At 37.0% G+C, this 21,875-nt stretch overlaps 1 protein-coding gene across 3 annotated transcripts in view; it reads left to right on the top strand.

Annotated features, from left to right (window-relative positions):
- Positions 1-1,949: 1,949 nt before the first annotated feature.
- Positions 1,950-21,875, top strand: part of LOC121315578 (microtubule-associated protein RP/EB family member 3-like) — a 45,935-nt gene continuing 26,009 nt past the window's right edge. The window contains exons 1-2 of one of the 3 annotated variants that reach the window (XM_041249791.1): positions 1,950-2,080; positions 17,085-17,151. The gene's annotated coding sequence lies outside the window, so the exon portion shown is untranslated. The remainder of the gene's footprint in view (positions 2,081-17,084; positions 17,152-21,875) is intronic. The other 2 variants (XM_041249789.1, XM_041249790.1) reach the window with 2 other exon arrangements.

Below are 21,875 nucleotides of genomic sequence, written 5' to 3'. Positions count from 1 at the left end.
AAGTATAAGCCTAATTATGGTGAGAAATAAAATAGGCTACTATCAAGATAAATAACAATGGAGTGCGAGAAATGGCGAGTCTAACACTGGTTATAATTTTTTTTTCTCTGGCATGTGGTCACATTTTTCAAACACTAGTGCAAAACAACTACTTGGCAATGCGCTGCAGCAATCTCGAGTGAAAACGTGGCTGCGCGCAGTGGTCAGTTTTTCAGAATGATAGCGAAAAGTGCAGCCCATATATCCACACACACGCACACACAATTTGGTCTTATTCGCCTGCCAATTGACGCCCGATTGGCTGACGAATAAGTAAGATCAGCTCCCTGCTCCCACTGCCCTTGATGCTGCCCTGACTGTATTCATGGTTTTTCTAATTGCGCTTATTTGAAATCGTTCTTATCCATTCATAGTACTTACAAAGTGCTCTTAATTGAATTTACTGTTGTAACCAATATTTTTAAGTGTAACTGCTCTTAATCGAAATCGCTCTCTAACGCAATTACTTATTGTATTTTGTTTTTATTTTCATTCATTTAAATTTGCTCTCTTCCTACTACTGATTTTATTGTATTTAATGACTGCTGTTAGCCATCTGTAATGTGATATTTTGTAATGTTATACTTTGTAACAACTGTAAGTCGCCCTGGGTAAAAGCGTCTAGGAAATAATAATAATAATAATAATAATAATAATAATAATAATGCACAAAAGCGAGTTCTCTGGCCACAACATAGCATTTCATTTTGAATTTACCGATTTTCGGTGATAAAAAGTAATCCACAACGAGGTTATACACTTCCTCTGCTTGATCAACAATACACCTGCGAATCATACTTTAAAACGTGCAAAACGAGATCTGTAAATACCCGACATGTGTGCAATGAAAAAACAGAAGGAACGGAATCAGGTAAGGCAGTTTCTTTCTGTTGTTTAACATATTTATGATAACTGCATAGTAGTGGTAAAGTGATTGTGAGGTGAAACATCACGGTTATTAATATGGCGATTTCGACTTCATTGCATGTTTGGAGTGTAATTAATTGTTACTTACAGAAACATATTTATAAAGTATTACCAATCTGCAAAAACCTCCATTCCAACTCCCACCGCCGACAAAATCAGTAAGTTACAGCATTTATCAAAGCTGTTAAAATAATTCAAACTGTCTGGTTCGTCACTGCTTGAAATGTATCTAGTAGTACAGTACTAGTACAGTACTAGTTGCATTTATTCAACATATCGGAATATGGCGGTTTCAAATGCAATTACCATGAGGCTGGTAGAATTCAGTTACACAGACCAATTATGCTATTACTGTAAGCATTGTTTTATTGAAGTACGTGTATTACCGGTAATGTTTGTTTCATGTTAAATGTTGTTGGTTTGTTTATTCATTTATTTATTTATTAGCTAAATTGAGATGGCGTATGCATAAGAATGAGAATACACCAGAAAGCCTATGTAAAAGTTCTACTGAATAGCCATGACGCAAAGAGAGCTGTTTGGGAAACATAGGGAGAAAATAACGGAGTTCCTTCAAGCAGCCCCGCGGGAGTCCAATGCAACGCACAGCCACCACTGTAACCTTGCCTGTTTAATTATGTTCTTTTTCATCAATTGCTTTTTAAATCCACATGCTCCCTGTCGTTAAATAAAATGGCCCACAGCTAACCTAACGACTTACCTGTACTATACACATTACAATCATAACATAGTAGTGCGCACTGTGCGTGTTTATACCATGATGACAAACTACTAGTAACAGTTTTTACTTTGAAACTGATGCCATTTTGGCTCTCCATTAGGTCAGGAGTGTAACTCACGATTAAGGGCAATTGGAGCCAACATGGTGAACACGGGCATGCAGCTTCGTAAGAGCGCCCAGCTCGGGTGCGCAGGCGCACTGCACTGAACCGCATAGCAGGGCTGGTTGGAGAACTAGCACGGCGGTGGGTGCGGCCTGCTGGAAAAAAAACAGGACTACGGCACTGAAGCTAGCAACGGCAGAGTCCGACACTGGCAAGACTGCGCACTAAGAAATACAACATCTGAGAAAGAGGAGAGCCTTTGCAGCACCGTGAGTAAAACAAGCAATTGAAACAGTGGGGAATTACCTGTTTGTTTTTTTAAGTACATCATTTTCATATTGTCACTTCTCTGAATGGGGCTGATGTATATTAATGTTCCAAACGTTACCTTATACTGGCAAGCGTGTTTTACAGTACAGCGGCAAATATCATTTCTTATTCAGTGAAAATGTTACTTGCGGTAAGTGAGATTTCCAGAGGCCTGTAGGGGGGGGCGGATTATAGAAACATCTGTGTACGTTGTTGCGCAGTCGATTTGTTTGCTGTCGCTGTCATTATAGAACGATAAAGTCATTATTTCTTATAATTCACATAGGTTATGTGCTGTCCAGCCACCCCAAGTCTGTGACTTTAGTGCAGGGGCCGAAGGGGGTCGGTCTGATTCTAATGCTAACTTGTTACAGAATGGTATTTTTATTTTTTGCAATTTTGTATTCACTTAATAGCTTTTTGTATAATCTGTGTGTGTGTGTGTGTGTGTGTGTGGACTACAAAATCACGTTTATATAATACTATGAACTGAGAAAGAATGCAAAGTATGCCTTTTTTGGTGAAAACCCGTATCTGCTGCAGTAATTATCATTTGGATTTTGACTAAGTTGCATTTCAGTGACGATGCTACTGAAAAAGTGCAACTTGTCGTTTGTTAAATGTATTGAAATACAGCAATCTGTTGAGAACACCTCGTTTTGTGTTTAGGCTATATACAGTTATTGTATCTTACAACATAATGTAAAACTGCTTTTTGTTTGTTTTTAATATACATTATCAGTTGATAAAATATTTAGAACAATATTACAATAAATAAGTAAATACCATAGAGTAAACTGTACTGTAAATATCAACTGTTATATTTAACCTTATTTTAGAATATTCATTGCGGGGTGATTTAAATTTTGGCCAGCTATTGTATTGGAGCATTTAAAAATCAGTATTCGGCTTTTTGACGAGTTATTGATCACAAATGCAGGGTAAGATGTTTTGCAAAGTATTACTTGCCACCTTCTGCTTTATCATGCCTGCAAGTGTAGTTAGTTGGGCCTGTGAGTGTTTAAATGGCCTGTAAGACAAGCATGATGCTAATGTCATTCATGTTGATGATGGTTCTTTATAGTTTATGCTGTATTGCATTTGCGTGTCACGTTTTAATGGTGACTGATCATAAACATAACATAAACGTCACAGGTTGACATCCAAACATTGTTACAGTATTGATGCTGTTAAATGTACCAGGCGGATACAGAAAACATTACGTTTCCGAATTGATTTATTTGATTTATTTGACGGATTTGTGAACGTCGCAACGCAGCACTGGGTATTTTCCTCATTGTTATGACTATAAAAGTACGGTTGTGGTAATTATTGGCACCATGGATACCACCTGCCTGCCGTACATAGTCATTTGAGATTACAAAGCCAAGATTTGGCACGGTTTAAAATAGGGATAGAGTTGTACTGTAAGTGCAAAAAAAAAAAAAAAACCTATTAAACTACTAATAATACAGTACGGGTTGGCCAAACAGTTTTTTAGTGCACACAACGACATTTTAAATTATGAACAGAATATTAAAACACCTACGTTGTGTTAACTCCAGGTTCACCTTTAGTTGAATTCCGATACATCTTTTTTGTACTAAGAACAAAACATAACCAAAATCAAAACTTTCATTAAAAAAACATTTTACTACATTCAAACTGAATTCTGTGCATAATGATAAAACATATAGTATAATAGCCATACAAATGCAGATGTTATTCAAAACAAAGACTTTCGTTTTCAATCTCCTGTTAATAATTTATTATTCTATAAGTTTATGATGACCTGCTGTAGCAGAGTTAATGTGGTCTGTAGGATTGTGCTGCACTCTTCTGTTGTACTTTTAGTACAAGTTGTATTTCGCATATGGTGGTTTTGCCAGATCTAATGAACATTTATTTACTCTTGTGTATTATACAATGTTCAAGCTTGTAAACCAGTTGAGGTACCACATGTAACTTTTCTGTAAACGATGTACACTATACAGGTTTTTTTTTTCTTTTTAACATTATGCAAATAGCACGAAGAAGTTCGACTTTGGTTTAACCTTCTGGGCTTATTAATAGTCAATTGTGATTGTGTCAATAGTCATTGAACAGGCTGTTTGCTTGGTGATTTACAGCTTTGCTTTGACGTGCTTTCTGAACCAAATAAATTAACAATTTATTCTTATTGAGACTTTTTACTAATTGTTTAATTGTTTTGCTTTTATCAATGAATACACTAATTGATGTAACATCATCATCAATATAATGATCGTTTTAGATGTTTAATATTCTGAAATCTATTAAGTGGTATATAATCACACATTCTGCCTTACTGTACAATATTGCCTAAACTGCAAAGGAAATTTGTCCGACACAGACGTATGGTTTTGGTTGATAGCAGGTTTACATTAATTAAATAATGGGGTCTGTTCTGAAGGCAACTGGTATTTTATAAAGACCTCAAGATTTTAAGGCTGAGGCGGTGCATCGATTTATCGATTCATCGTATCGTTTGACAACTATCGATAGTCAAGCCTGTGCATCTTTTTTTTTTTTTTTATGTAAAGCATTTAAGCAAAGGAAAGCTTTTATATTTTTTTTAAATTTGGAGTCGCCAATTATTTTTTTTCCATTAAGCGCAGAGCTTCTCTGCTCCCCTCAGGTCTGACTCTGAATCTGCATGTGATTGAGCTCACCTCCCCTCTGCCCTGCCCCCTGTGAGTGTTACTGATGGGATTGGCTCTGTGCAGGAGTCTTCAAAGTAACAGAGCAAGATAAGCACGTTGTGCTAGAATTACTAATAAATACTGTATCGTCCGCGCTACAATGCCTTTCGACGCTTGGCAATTATTCTTTACAATGAGAGAAAAGTAAAGAAAGTAATGTTTGGGATACTCCGGTAACACAACTAATTTGCGTGACCATTTAACGAGATGCGGAGGTCGAGCTAGCCTTTAAAAATTTGCATTTGTAAAAGCATACCATCTCAATCTGTGTTTTTAAAATATGAGCATTTTTACATATTGCATCAACATAGTTATATTGTTTTCAATTGTAACTATTTCAGATTAAGGAAGTTATCATGCAAAACAGTACACAGTATAAATAATGGTAGTAGAAGTAGACATAAAGACAAGCTTACCATGAAATATTTTGATTTTCTTTTGAAAATCCCCAATTCACGACATAAAATTAAGAGTTGTAGAACATGTACCAGTGTCTCTGTGGGTAGCTGTCAACATCATAACTGTTTACAGTTATGCTGTTTTAAAGGTTCTTTAAATTTTTCCATGCTTTTTCCAAATCAAAGTCTTAATAATTCTCAGGAGCTTCCATTGAATTTCTCAATAGTTTTAAAGTGTTTGCTGGTCTGCAGTCTGTTCTGACACTCAGCTAAAACCCTGTTCTGCTGGTACACAAGATACAGGTATCATAATTGCAGTTGCTGCAGTTTCGCGAAAGCAGGAAAGATGTCGGAATAGTTCTCAGTAAAAACCCAGAAGGCCTCATCCATTGTCTTAAAACCATGATTTCTGAGTGTGTGTTTTACTTGTCCAAATTCTTGACTGAGAGTCAACAGGTAAGATGCTCGGATACAGATTACTGAGTCGCTCTAATACCAGGGACGTGCACAGTGCTGTATGGGATACTAAGACATCTGCATCTTTTTTTTTTATTTTTATTTTATTTATTTGTTTTTTTAATATAAAAAGGATGCAGGGAGCAGTTGAACAATTTTAACACGTCGCATTGCAAAAAAATTATTTCGTAATATAAGCAAAATTATTGGATTGGGATGAAAAGGAGAAATGTTATCTTTAGCATCTGCGTTTTAGAAACTCACTGCTGTTATTGTTTTGCATTCCGTTAATATCCTGCATGTATAACACAGAATAATGCTTAAAAGCGACCTCTTGAGATGACACCCTACAAAACTTCAAACAAAATCTGCATTTTTTAATTTGAACTACCCCAGAGTAAAAATTAGGAAAAATTGTGTCTTTGGTCAGATTGTAAGCAAGTGCCAGTCATTGCTTAAATTAAAACAAAATGTGGACACTCATGTTCCTTAACACAATTCAAATATAAGCCATGGACAACACTCTTGTTACTAAACTGCTGTGGACAGTGGTAACTTTTTTTTTTCTAATTATTATTTTTTTTCTCTTGATTTGTTTTGGGGGGGGGTGAGATTTTGCATTGATCCCCACCCAACAAGTACAAAAACACAAAATAAAAGTACTATATTTGCTCCAGTAAAAGTCGAGCCCCCCATTGTGAGGGTGAGATTCGAGAATAATTTTTTTTTTGTTTTTTTTAATTTGTTATTGAAACAGAGATGGTAAGTTTAGTGTAACAGAAAACAAAAAGTAATTCCTGAAATCGAAACTGTTGTTACAGTGCACTGCAGGCGTTGGTTTTCTTAAATATATTACGTATCCTGACTTCATTTGAGTAGCAGATTTTCAAAAATAACAATTTTATAAGCACTTCTACCTAGAACCAGCAGACGCGTCATTTTGACTTGTATTACAATACAGTACTTGCTCCTGGATTTAAACAAACGTGGGATTATTTTTTTTTATATATAGACAATGTCACAGAATCGTTTTCGCTAAATCTTGAGATGTTTGCGTTTTGATTTGATAGAAAATAGAAGCTGCCATACAAACGAGGGCAATAAGGGTTTGCCCACATGGTGCAGGGTCACGATATAGAAAAGGTAACGTTATTATTATTACACTTTGTTTTGTTCACAGAAACACCTATTTTTAGATGGTTTTATTTATGAACACATCTAATATACAGCATCTTGTATGCTTGGTAACATCTTGCTGTAAATGCTTCCAGTTTTATAATGGGGGACAGAGTACTGTATTTCGCAGGGTTGATTTAGTTTGCAAGTCCATGGATGGGCTACTGTTCCCTGGCTCTTGGTCCTTTTGCTCGAAGCACCAGATCACACTAATATAAAAGGATATGGCTAAATGCTGCATTCCTACAATTTTACAGGAAGAGCACACTGCAGGCCAGTCATCTGCAGTGCTTGTGGGAAGGTTTGACTTGAGTTGTGAGATACAAAGTGCAGCTTTCTCCAGAAATCGCTGGAATACCGGCGGGATGCAGACAGACTAGGCAACTAGTGGGAGCCAGCAAATGGCATGTCTGAACTCAAGCTCAGAAGGAGGGGTAGTGTTATTGTACTAACCAAACCCTTTGACTGTTTGCTGCTGTGTCTTGTACCTCAGTTAGAGATGAGGAGCTTATTTGAAATTTCAGCTCAGATGCTAAGAGTTCAATCCATGTTGTTCTTGGATGTTCAAAATGTTTTTTTTTCGTGTGAATTGTAATTTTGTGTTTTGACTTTCTTTAAATTTCTTAGTGAAGATAAATTGGGGCCATTTTTACAATTTCAGTTTTTGGAGTAAAAAGGGCTCAATTCAGGAACATATTACTATAAATAACCCTTCCTAGCTACACTAAGCAACAGTATGCCAGAGGTTTCCAACCTATAGTCTGTGATGCAATAGCCTAATTGTGGGAATACAAAAATTAGGCTATTGCATCTATGCAATTTTCATTCCCATACTGTATATTGTAAAAATTAGCTCAATTTGAGTTCATATTCAATAAATGAAATATGTATTATGCTAAAGTTTGAACAAGTGCTGCCATTTGCAATTTGTTTGAACTTCTTAACAACAATATCTACAGTAGAGTGGTATTTACTAAAATTACTGTTTTGGTTGATTTTAAATAAAATGGCATGAAAATATAAACCGTTCAAACACAAATGTTCTTGTTAATTTAGGGAATGTTATAGTCTTTCATTCATGGATAAATCTTAATTATGAATCACAAACAACTTGCTGAGTAATGGAACAAAGCTCAGCATTTAACATCTGAAACTACATCAAAATGCATATCGGATGGATTGAGGTTGTTTCGTGTTGTTGATCGAAACACATTGTACTCAATGATACTCAAGGAGTTGAGCAACAAAATAAAATTTAAATGTAGTGATTATAGGATTTAGTGTAATAATCCAGTGTTGTACTTTTGATTTGCAGTACACCCCCGTTTTGTGGTTAATCTCCTCATGTAGTTTGATTGTCTCCTGCTGTGCAAGTCGGTGATCCTTTCTAAGACGGCAGGCTGTCAACACAGCAACTTCGGAGAAACTGCAGTGTTGGCAATGTTATTTAAGCCAAAAAAATTTGATTGCCACTGAAATCACCTGTGTTTAGCTTCATGCGATTGTAACAAAGTGTGGTAGATGTCAAGACTGTTACAGTACAGTACCTCTGACAGCCAGACACTCAACTCTAGGTGAGAAGTCAAGTAACCTGTCTCAGATCAGTAAGGGGTTTGGTTTTATTATGATCTGTGGTCCCTTGGAGCCTTCTCCATAGCTTTCTTTTGTCTTGTTAATTGATTGAGAGGGCTTCTGGAAGGAACAATTGTGTAAAGGTGTGCTGCTGTATCTGGTAAGACATTTACGATAATGTTTACTCTTTAGTCATGAGAGAGAGAGTGATGTTGACTGAGTGAGTTTAACTGGCAAAGTTCTAGTGTTCTGCAATACCTCATTTAGGGAGTATCAAAACGATACCAAGCACATTATCATGATATTCGATACTATCACAATACTTTGGATCTTATGTCCATTACATGTTAAATGGCTGCCAGATTCATTTTTTTTTATATTACACACACACACACACACTGCTGAAAACAAACAAGTTCCAGTGTATTCAAAGGTCATTGTTACTGACTATAAAATTCTAATAAAACTGGTAAGATAGCACAACACTAAGTGTAAGCGACATCATTTTCTTTATTTCTTACATATAAAAAAATAACTCCTGGTGTTTTGGCCAGCTTCAAATGTTCCATTTACAAGGAATCTCTTTATTCTTCTAAATAATAAAATACTTTCCTTGAAGCAGACTTTTTATAACTAGACCAGATGTTTTACATACAGGGGTTTGTTACAATTGCCCTAAAAATGTGAGCAAGGAATGAAAGAATGAAGAATTGTTGTGGAAGCGGATTCACACGGGTACTGCAAGAAATGGCTTGATGAGGTTCTTGCTTGGACCAATAAACAAGCAAATGAGCAAGATGAGCCAAGAGGACCTCCACTTGTTTGTAACATTTCTTGTGTTCTTAAAGTCACTGCAAAATAACACCCCCATGAATCTTTACTCTTTTAAAAAGTAAAACAAGTAAACACAGTATAGTGCTAATCAAGACTAGCCTGATTGATTCATGTGCACCGTAAAACATTTCTTTGTAAACACACACAGTAATGTGTTGCATTAGGGAATACACCAAACGTATTCTTTAATTTTAAAAACTGCTTTCGTTTTACAATTTTATAGTGTTAGATATTTAAAAAATCACCACTTCAAATAATTTAATAATTAGTTCAGCAAGATTAAAAAACAAATAACAAAAAACAAAAAAAAGCTTTCTGGTGAACTGCATTACTAAAAATGCTGCTAATGTGTGCAATTCAATAGTGAAAAATGAAAAGCTATGCATTATATTTAAATGCTACATTTCCAAAACAAAGCAAATGGGTCACTAATGTAGATTCCTTCCTCTTATGTGCTATTAGAACATAATTCTGATTCAAGCCAAATGTCTCTGTCAAAACAAAGCTCCAGTGCACATTAAATAAGGACATCAGACATTTTACTAGTGAGGGGAGGCCATTCGGCCCATCATGCTCGTTTGGTTGTTAAAAATCTTGCAAAGAAAGTAAATTAGACCCAACACTACTACTTTACTTATTATAATAAACTGTGAGTAGTTTTTATTGCTTTTCTGCTGAACCTGTGTCTTCTGTTGTGTGACTCGGAACCTCTGCAGGCGAGATGTAATGTTGATTATGTTAAGGAAGCTGATAATATGCTGGCATTGAAGTTTGTATTCATTCTGGTCTCTCCACTGCTCGCTCATGCATGTAGTGCAAAACGCAGGATTTTCACAGCTGTCACGTTACATGCACATAACGTGGATAAACACAAAATCCAAAGAATATAAAAACATCGCTAACATTTGACATGCGGTAGAGTTTTAAGACACATGTCGGCAAATTTTAATTTTGCACTCTCTAGCAAATGCACTGTAATGAAAAAGTAAACAAAGAACTCCCTTTTGATCAGGTTTTAGCGCATTCCTGTTTTGTGTTATCTTTGCTGTGACTTGTTAATAAGTAACTTGCAGTGGAATTCACTTAAACTACAAGAACAGAAGAAACTACAGTCAAAGTGAGCTTCGTCAAAGAGATCGGGGTGATGATCCAAAAGATATTTCAATAACTTGGTGGCATTTCCAGAAAGGGACTGGTTGTCTTTAAAATGACTATGAGAATGTCACGGATAACTCATGGGATTTCAGAACACCACTATTTACTTTAAATGCTTGATTTTCTCTTTGCAAGCCTGCCTGGCTGGATAATGTATGGAATTTCCTTAGGGAGGTGGACGCAGATCTCACTTGAAATACATTTGCCTGTCAGCTGCAGAGTTTCATCAGTGAGCTAAATAAAATAATAATTGTTCTCTCCTTATGCAGTATGTCATGAACATGCAAACTTTGAGTTTAATGTTTGACTAAATTAAAGCACAAGTAGAATAGTCACAATACTGTTTATATATTTTTTCTCGCTGAATATATTAAGTGAATTGCTGTTTTATTTCAATGTTTTGTTGTCAGTGACAGATCTAACAGAGCATAGTTTCACAGCTACCTCCTACAGTACTTTTTCTATTCTCTCTTTCACAGTAGGACACATTTATCAAACTAAGGCAGTTTACCATTTCTCAAAGGAAAAACAAATCCTGCTTTTCGTACTGTGTCTTGATTACTCATGAGAAATACATCACATGGTAGTTAAAAATAGTTAAGTAGCAGTCTTAAAGTGCAGTACCCCCAATCTTTAACAGTATATTAAAACATTATTGTGACTATTTCAAGCATATCATTTTTTTGAATTGTATATAAAAACTGCAGTGTACACAATTGAAGGCATATGGAAGAGTGTTTTTTAAAATGTACACAAAAATTTTAAAAGCTTTAAATCTTATTTTCAGGACATTTCGGGCAAAAGCCCTTCTTCAGCACTGACTGATCACACAGACTGTGATGTCTTCAACAGTGTGATCATCACTGTTGAAGTGATGGGCTATTGGAAATGCAGTGGTGTTAATGCAAATGCTTAAGTGTTCTACAAACTGATCTGCTAAACGTCTTTTTAGTTTCCCCAATATACAATGTGTTATATTTCTTGCAGATAATGCAGTAGACTATGCCTTTCGATGTACAAGTAAAATGTTCATGAATGTTGAATGAAGATGTAATGCCTCTAATCTCTGTTTCAGAATGACTCTGTTTACAGGTATTACATCATGGTCTATTACATGGATATGTACCTTTCAAAGGTTCCCCAGAAGGACGAATAGCATTGTGTACCACATACTCTCTTATATTCTCGTCTGTTCTATATGACGTCAAGGGGGGAGTCTTGAAAATAGGCGCTGTAGGTGGGTCTTGTTGTAAAATTGTAGTTTCTTTGCACAGTTGTCTGCATCTCTCTCTCCCTACACCCCCTACACCCCATACACATCCTATCCCACAACTTCCATGTGAAAAAAATATTCTAGAAATTTGTAGAAAATGAATTCAAAATAAAAACTGAATGAAACTTGGTTGGATAAGTGTCCACCCCCCTTGTAATGACAATCCTAAAATAGCTCAGGTGCAACCAATCGCCTTCAAAATCACACACCAAGTTAAATGGCCTCCATCTGGGTTAAATTGTAGTGATTCACATGATTTCAGGATAAATTCGGCAGTTCCTGTGGGCTACTGTGCTGGGTAGTGCATTTCAAAGCAAAGACTCAACCATGAGTACCAAAGCTCTTTCAAAAGAACTCCGGGACAAAGTTGTTGAAAGGCGCAGATCAGAGGGTGGGTATAAAAAATATCAAAAGGGCTTGAATATCCCTTGGATAGGATGGAAGGGAAAATGAATGGAGCAAAGTGCAGATAATTCCTTGAGGAAAACCTGCAGCCCTCTGCAAGAAAGCTGAAACTGGGACGGAAGTTCACCTTTCAGCATGACAGTGACCCAAAGCACACAACCAAAGCTACACTGGAGTGGCTAAGGAAAAAAAGGTAAATGTCCTTGAGTGGCCCAAGTCAGAGCCCCGACCTAAATACAATCGAAAGTTTGTGGCATGACTTGAAAATTGCTTTCCATCAGCACTCTCCAAGGAACTTGACAGAGCTTGAACAGTTTTGTAAAGAAGAATGGTCAAATATTGCTAAATATAGGTGTGCAAAGTTGGTAGAGACCTATCCCAACAGACTCACAGCTGTAATTGCTGCCAAAGGCCCTTCCACCAAGTATTAACTCAGGGGGGTGGAGACTTATCCAATTATGATGTTTCAGTTTTGTATTTTTAACATAATTTTTTTCTCAATAAAAACTGTTTTCCCCTTCAGTGTTGAGTGTGGTGTGTAGATGAGGCACTGACACAACAGTAATATATACACACTGAGCAGCAAAAGAAATTTAACACTTATGTTTGAGCATCAAAAGAAACGGATCACTTATATTTGGATAAAATTCACAAGGTATGATCGAAAAATGACTACTGTTTTAGAGCAGGTGTAGTGACTTTTTATTGTGCTGATTAACAACAGACATCACGAAGATGCTGCAAAATGATCTGTCGCTCTTGGGCAGGTGTGAGTCTTGGTCTCCCAGTTCGTGACCTGTCATCGACAGAGTGTGTCTGGTTATACCATCTCGCCAGGTTTGAAATTGCTGGCTGTGAGCACCCAAGACGGCGAGCCACAGTACGCTGCCCTAGTCCAGTCTCCAACTCTGTGCTTTTCTTTATTGCTTTTATTCAAGCTTGCAATTCCCAGCTGAAATCACTCCATATCTGTTGTCCAATCAACTGTGCACATGCTTCAGTCATAGTCACTCAAGCGTGTCGTGGTCAAGGATGAATGATTGAGTGATTAAAAAGAAACCAAAAACATTTTGTCAATGTCCATCATTTATATACCTCTTTTTTCATAGATAAATGTGTTAAAATAGTGATAAGCTTCTTTTGATGCTCGGTGTGTATCTCCCACAGTAATGAGGTAACTTATGTTTGTGATTATTTGGGGGTTTTTGATGCCAGTTGGAAAAAGGTTGACACAACGGTAGAAATGCTTACATAATGTAAAGGTACCTGGAAAATTATCACAAAACAAAACTTAAATAGTCTCAGATCCTAAAACATTACGAAGTGGAAATTACACTTATAGCGTGTTTAGTGACAGCTTAATGACAAGTTGCTGAGTAGTTTATGTTCAGTAGTCGCTGGTATGGTACTTCTGTAGCCAACGGGATTAAAGTATAAAACAGTCCCACCAGCTAAAGTAGCATTCTAACTATGGAATTAACAAAATACTGTAATAAATTAGCAGATGGGAATTTTGGGGCAGAAGGCATGCCTATTTTTCATTATCAAGCCACTGTACTTTTAATACCACCTTCTCCTACAGCTACAGTAGCAAGCAGGCTAATATTACTGTTACTGTGCCATTGCAGCAGATTGTTATTTTGGCAGTCAGCTGCTTCTGTCGTCTTGGCAGTGGTCACACTGGGGGGGGGATTTCCCTGGCTCTGCACTTTCAGTTGTCGTCCCAGGGAGGGATAAATTTATCCACCACCACCCCCCCCCCAAGATAACATATTTTGAATTAACAATGATTTCTTCAGGAAATATTGAACATATTTAAAATAATAAATGTATATTGCATAATTTTTACGCAAACTGACTACAAAAAAATCTTGGTCTTAGCACTTCAGACCGTAAGATCAGTAGCACATTGTATTAACATGATTTAAAAAAAGAGTGGAGTTTAGTTTCACTGGAGCCGGATCATAAAGTTCGGCTGTATAAAGTGGATCAGGGTCGGATTCCACTCACCTGTTATTGTCATCCAACAGTAGTGCTGTACGCACCGCAGCAAGGAAAATTGACCAATGAAAATTAACTACGCCAACGTCATTCAGTTGCTGTATTCAAATTGTCATTTTCTATTGTTATCGGAAATGCATGCTATACTAAAGAATAAAGAAATGAAGACGGGACACTGAAAATCCATTGTAGCTTTTTTTTCAACAGCCCCAGAGCCAAAGACTGAAACTTTTACCCACGAGTCACCCACTGAGCAGAGTGGGGAAAAAAGGCCAAGATTAACAACAATTAACTTGTGCAGATTAAGCTGTAAATTCATATGTTGTATTATGTTCCACTCTAGTTATCAATGATATGTGCAACAGTGCAAGTACTTGTCATGAGTGTGTTTTAACATTATTCTAGTTACTGTAATGCAGGTAACTTTTTTTTATTGCCTTTTAATATCGTACATACATGCAAACAGTCCCTATATGGTCGGGACAGTACTGATTTCCTAGCAAATGCCCCCCGTCCCGATGCATAGGAAGAAAGGCTCGATATTTACCCATAGGAAAAAAAAAGTATTCTGCACAGTAGAGTTAGTGAAAACCACACAGCTGGCACATCTGCTGATCACTAACTTATACAAAGGTAAGAATGCTTCATTATGTCTATTTTTACTGTCATGATGGTCTTGTGGTGTTGAGTTGGGGGAGACGTCTATTATATGATGTGATCAGCATCCGGCTGAACAGTTTCTGAATGTTGGCAAGTATGACCATACCCATGAAAAATAACTTCATTTATCCTGCATGTTGGTAGATTTGGCAAATGTGTGATTCCTAAAGATTTTTTAGCAGTTGATTTGGTATAATAAGTAATGCCATGATTCTCTTAACTGTTTAAATTGTGACCTACAGATGTATCAAGGCCTGCCCTGATGTTTTGTTGTTTGTCTATTTTATCTTCCTCACTAGAAATTTGACATATTGTACCTTGCCAATTCATGATCCGGCTGTTTTTCATGCTCATATGAGCCCTCTAAGCCATCGCATAGTTCATGTCCAGCTGAAGCCATCAGCAGCTGATTCAGCTGAATCTTCCTTTTTTGCTTTTGCAAGCCCAAGCCTGGATTTATCTGGACCACTAAGTGGTGTATTTTGCTGTAACCCTGTAAGATATGTCAACATATTGCTGGATAGCACATGGCTTTAATCTTTAAACTACACAGCTTTTGTGACTGTTTGGTGAAAAAATAATACAAAAACAGGTACCGTACTGTCATTTGGTAGCATTTCTTCTTGTGTTTACATTTACTTGTAGTTATTCATTTTTGATAGCATTTTTTTTTTTTTTGGCTCTTCTGCCTTTCTGTTCGAATGTCTGTGTACCTGTACATGATCAAAAGCTATCTTTCGTGTGATCACGTGACCTTATCACTGGGAAGGCTGCTTGCCGTTGGAGCACTTGCTACCACTTCACAATTTTCATCTATAACTCAACAACTTAAGCTTCTTTATTATTTTTTGATTATTTTATATATTAAAAACAAGGGATCATTAGAGCCCAGTGTTTTTTGCATATACGAAATAGCACGAAATAAAACAAAATGCAACCTATAAAACGAAATAATGAAATTTGTGAAAAATAAAATGAAATTATAAAAAAATAAAAATAATTTCAAGGGGCTCTAGGATTTATCATTAAGATGAGGAAGATTAGCACCACAGTACAAAGTAACAAAGTCAGCCAATCATCAATTTGAGCAATAGCTGTTAATAGAACAGATTGAAAATCATTAAAAACTACAGTAGTGTGTGTTCCAGGACTGCACAGGAGGCCTATTGTATTGGGGATTGCTTTGCATTTAAATAGTATTGATTGTAGTAGGCAAGGTTACTGTTGCCTAGTTGCTTTCAGTAGCAGCATTGAAATTAGAGGCGAGTGTTCTGTGGAAGAATGCTCAAGGGGCCAGGCAACGTTTGATGCAAAAAGAATAAATATTTTCCCACAGTAGTCATTGGTGGGATTTTCAAAATCTTGGGTTTCTAATTTCCTGAGGAAGTAAAGAATAAAATCAAATGTTATTTCAATTTGAACCAACGAGACCTGCATTTGAAGGCATCTTTTAATGAAAGGATGTTCATTTTATGGCAGTGCTATTGAGAAAGCGGATATCTGCTGGTAGTGAAAATCACATGGGTTAATGTCACATATTTAACCTTCACACCTATTTGCATGTTCAGCAGCAGAACAGACACAAACACATTGCTACACAGACTTACTGTGGCAGCCCTGACTGCTGATGAGCAGGTAGGCAGTTGCAGACCCTTCAAGAAAATTCAGCAGATTGGTCGTTGTTACTCTTTAGATTGGTTAAAGGTCAGGATATTGTTGTAGCTGATCTTCATGCACACTGAATGCTTTCTTCTGCATTTCAAGTAGCCAGTAGCTCATCATTGTACTGTATACAGTGATGGAAATAAGACTTCTGTTTTATAGCAGTTTCAGTCATTCGAGGATTTAGTATAAGCTTGATTAGCCCCAGTGTATAGGTAGCAAGCTCAGGTGTCTCTTATTAAACTTGTAGTAAAGCCAAGAATGGATCAAACTGGTATGCATTCTGAGACTTTTCATCCTTGTGTATAGGCCTACAGTAATACATTTTAGCATTTTGTATTGACTAATCATCAAAGGATCTTTTACCAAATTTTTTAAATCCATTTTCTCACCACATATTAGCATGATATTTACTTATTTTTTATATACATATGTGAATATTTCAAAGGCAACACTAGTAAAACATCTGATAACTGCATTAAAGTAACTGTAACTAACAAAATAGGCTAGTTTCATAAATGTACAAGGAATATAAATACTAAGCATGCCAATGTGCTTTGTGCTTTGCTCTACTTGGCAGCTTCAACCAATCAATCTCTAGCATGTCAAGAGAGACAAATTTTAACAATTTGTGTTTCTTTCTCTTTTCTAGAAATCTTACCACCTATATCTGCAGGAAGCAGACAACTGTAGACTGCTTAGAAACTTGCTGCTCAAAGGTAATGGTCCCATGACTACATCAGTTATCAATTTAATAATATATGTTTTTACCAAAAATATATTGGGATCCATCAGATATGTAAAAATATCATATCTCTGAAGGACTCGTTATACTACATTGTAGTTGCTTTATTAACATTGGGACATTATAAATGAACAATTGCAGCACATCAGTATGTCTACAACGGTACTGCATGTATACTATACAAAGACAATCTGTGAAAATTATTGCCAAACAGAGCACTGAAATTTACAAAATAGCATTCCAAATAGCATTGCTGTACACTGTGTCCATGCCAAAGTAATCTGACAGGTTTCTTTGCACCATGCTTGTTAACCCGAGATGGAAACAGCAACATGTAAACACGCACACAAACAGGCTTTGGAGGTCAGCAAAAAAAGCTTGTCAGCTTTTTAATGGTGAAGTAATTAGGAGAATCCCTTGCTTTCTTGTTTTCTTTTATTTAACATGGTGTAGTTACATGAAGTGAAACTGAATTCCCAAACTCACTGTTTTCTTTCTATTCTTTTTTTTTTTTTTTCTTTAATCTGCAACTGATTCCATTCTGTCAACGAAACCCATAATAAAATGTGGATTGATCAGTTTCCATCAGTACTATTCAGCTGGTAGCAGCATGTGTAAATGACATATTGGGTCCATCGGTTAATAGAGGGTACCATATCTTACAGGATTGGATATGCCAAGTTCTGTTGCACCTAGAGAACCTTTAGAACAAGTTATTGGAAGTTAGGTAATATAAAGAGGTGCCAGTCTCTCTCTCTCTACTGTGTGCACACACATGTATTTTGACATGTGCGCTATATATGGTAGATATAGTTTTGTATGTACAGTACAGCCATGGCAGGGGATGTATGTAACAAACACATTTGTTGATCTTCAAGTGTTTGCTGGTGTGTGTTGGATTGTAGTATTATTTGTATACTTCCCTGTGCAAATGCTTGTTTCCATAGACACTGTAAATGCACACGCTGCATTGCCAAACATGTATGCATACTTCCACTTGCAGTACATGCTGTCAGAGATAGCAGTGTGTCGATATAGAAGTGCATTCTATATATTTCTTGATTTGTTTTTAGATAACATTTTAGATCTGACTGTTCTTTAGGCCTAGTTTTGCAAACATCAGATTAGTATTAATATGTTGGGTGTTTTTCTTTAAATAAGATGATTGTAAATTATATTGAACATTTAGAATATGTTCCTTTTAGTACTTTCTGTTTATCTGATCAGCAGTTCTGTTACTTTTACTGGAATGAAAACGCAATGTTGTGCTAAATCTGCTTGAATGCATGGATTAGTTTAAAATGCCTATCTTGTAACAAGAGACTAGAAAGCTATTCTGATTTATTGGTTTGGTGCTAGATTTATGTGTCACAGAAATTGATGTAGTTTCAGAAAATTAACAACAGGTAAAGGAGTACAGCTCCCCAAACATACAAAACACTTCTGATCACTGTTATGGACATCTCTGTATTTCTTTCAGATAAAATATCTGCCAATTATCAGGAACATCAATCTACTGTACCGCTGTCACTGGTGCCAGACAGAGGAAACAAGCACTGTCTAGACACATTGGGAATCAATCAGCCTAGCTAGTTAGTTAAAAAATACTACCCCATAACATGAGAATTCCCTGTAACACAACTGAAAACAAAGTGAAGTTTGAATTGTATTGAGGTACAAATCAGACCATTGGAACGTCACAATTAACCTTGGTGGCACCCTGGGAAAAAATAGTTTTCAGTGCCACATTGTTTTAGCCTGAATATAAATTATACAGTCTAGCTTTTTTCTTTTTTATTATGTATGTGTACTTAAGCCTTTCACAAGCAATGTTTTCTCTCTTGGAACAGATAGTAGACTGCATATAAACAATGTGTCCTTACATAACCTTCTTAATCCCACAGGATTTGTACAGGTGCTGACAAGGACATGAGTCATATCTAGTATTTTAAATGCAGAAACATATACTGTACTGCAGTCTGTTTTTCCATTAAACACAGCAGTTATAAATTTCGATTTTTTTTAAACTGATTTTTTTAACAAAGGCACCTTGGTAAACGCTCCTACAGATCGACCAGTCGCCTGTTTGCACCTCACTACTCAAATTCTCTGTTGTATCTCCTTGCCGACCACAAAGCTCTGCCTGAAATTGACCCCGATGACACAAATGTTTTTTTATTGTTCATTACTTGTGTTGCTATTCACAAAAATACTGGTTGGTTTGTGGAGTTGGGGGTTACAGTCTGTGAGTGATTAACTATGAATCGCTACATCCCATAATTAATGTACTCGCATACAAACACAGTCTTCACTGTAAAGTCCCAATTTAAAGACTGTACATTTCATACAATTGTTTTTAAATTAGCAGTGGGATAAAACCGCTTCAGCAAGTACAGTAGAATCTGCCAGAACTGATGGAGGGTGAATCTACTAGGTTGGCTACTAATAAGAGCATAAACAAATACAAAAAAAAAAATTAGGGAAAAAAAAGATGTATTTTCCAGAAAGCTGAGGGACTTTGTATAAATGGATATCAATATGTGAAGGATCACCTTCTGGTTTTTATCAGAGCCGCCAGTGAATGTTTTACTTTTGAAGCCCTGTGCTACAGGCATTTTGTGATTTTGAGACTCGCCTGTTTCACATCAAAATTACTATGTCCCTTTTTAGATACCCTTGGCAAACTATATATTTTTTTGCCAGACTCTGACGTTTCTAAGTTTTTGTGGTTTACTTGGTCATGTGACTACAAAATACAGCTATTATTGTAAACAAAATGCTACTTTTTCATAAAATGCATTATACCTGTATCTCATTTATCCCTAAAATGCTTATGTCTGGTGTAAGAATGGAGAAACTTGTAAGCTGCTGGATGTGCCTCTTCCTACGTGTAAATCTTTTCATTGGTTTTTGGGGGGGAGTTTACATACGCTAGACAGACACCAGGCCACTTTGACTTTCCACTTCGAAATATGCAGCCTACTGTCCACAGCACCCACCCCAATGTCATGTGCCCAGTACGCCACCAAAGGATGAGATACCCTGGCATAAGTACATTTTTTTTGAAACTGCACAAAATGAGGATTTTAGAAATGGGTAACATGACCTTGCATATCAACGGTGTGTTACCTATAACCCTGCAATTTGAGGTAGTGCCACTGAGTATTGCAAAGGTCACTTGGTTTTTCCTCATTTGGACCTGTGAATCTGAAAGCTTTTGTTCCTTTATTAAAAAGACAATAGTTTTGAATTACTCTGAGTGTCCCGAATGCAAAAATACCAAACATGTGCACCTTTGTAAAGTTTACAGGCCCTAGACTGAGGCTAGGCCACTTGGACCTTTCCCCTTTGAAAAATGCAGTCCATGGTTCAAAGTACCCACCCTAATCTGGAGCCCAAGGTGATATTGCTGCATGACATAAAAACAAGTGACTGTGGTTTATTTAGTCTTTCCAGTACTCATGTACCATGTGTTTTGAAAAATACCAGTCCTCCAAGGCCTGGCTGAGAGGGACAGTAGTACTGGGTATCCCTCCACATGCCCTTGCGGAAATACACATGGCACCTTTTTTGTGGCTTGGCTTTTTTTTTTGGACTGCGGCAGTATCCACATAAAATGTCGTTCACTAAGTCTTGCTACTGTTTCCACTCTTTCAGTCTCTGGCATTGTTGTGCATCAAACAGGAGTCCTGAGATCACAGAGGTCTGAAAGTCCAGAAAAGTGAGTCCATTCTCTGGACTGTACACTACGTGGCTGTTGTACAAAAAAATCTGGACCATGTACTGTACATGCTGGGTTTTTTGTACCATGCTTTGGTCTTCCTAGCAGTATTGTATGGCTGCAGCATTTGGTCCGACTTATCCACGCCTCCCATGTGGTCCACGACACACTTGGGCTTGTTTGTGTGTGTGCCCATACCTCGCACAGGAACAGCTATTGTTGCCTCATCGTGGATGGTGGTGAGGAGGTACACTTTTTTTTTTTTAATCTGTACATTTCATTGCCAGTAGTTCCTCAAATTGCAGAGCACTGATTTCGCCATGCCTCTGTTTCTTGGCTACCAACTGACGAGAGAAATCCCTTCCTGTTTGGTCTTATTGTGCCAAAAGCCATTGTTTGGGATGTGTACAAGTCCCTGAACAGGGATTTCTGTGTAGACATTATCTACGAATGGTAGCCCAGGTTTAGGAGGGGAAATACTGTATCCCACACATTTCTCTCAGTGGTCTGGAACCATGGTAGGCAGCCAGACGGCTCAACCTGAGAGTCCTTCCCTATGTACACACTGAACCAATGAGTGGACCCAGTGGAGCTCTCACAGAGTTTGTACACTTTAATCCCATAACTGTCACGTTTCTTGGGAATATACTGTTTAAAAATTAGCCTGTCCTCTGATCACTGAGTTTATGCCACTGAACCAAAAAAAAAAAAAAAAATAGTTGCAACTACAGTACCTCCCACACACTCAATACATTACAATGGTGTCATACAGTGGCAGATTAACGTGGGTTGTGGGTTGGGTTAAGTGAGACGCATTCAGGTTTGTCGAAGTTTAACTTCTCTGCTCTCTTAGACAGTAGTCTTTATTCGCAGCAGACTCTAAACAAGGCTGGGTGTGCGGCTGTTAGCTTCCGGCCGCCAGAGTCAAACTGGAGTTGTACTGAGAAAAATACGCTGTTGTATTGTTGTGTGTCCAA

The sequence above is a fragment of the Polyodon spathula genome, chromosome 5 (genome assembly GCF_017654505.1).
Source record: "Polyodon spathula isolate WHYD16114869_AA chromosome 5, ASM1765450v1, whole genome shotgun sequence".
In the NCBI taxonomy this organism is placed as follows: domain Eukaryota; kingdom Metazoa; phylum Chordata; class Actinopteri; order Acipenseriformes; family Polyodontidae; genus Polyodon; species Polyodon spathula.
The sequence above is the reverse complement of the archived record's forward strand: the minus strand, read 5'-3'. Positions and strand labels throughout refer to the sequence as shown.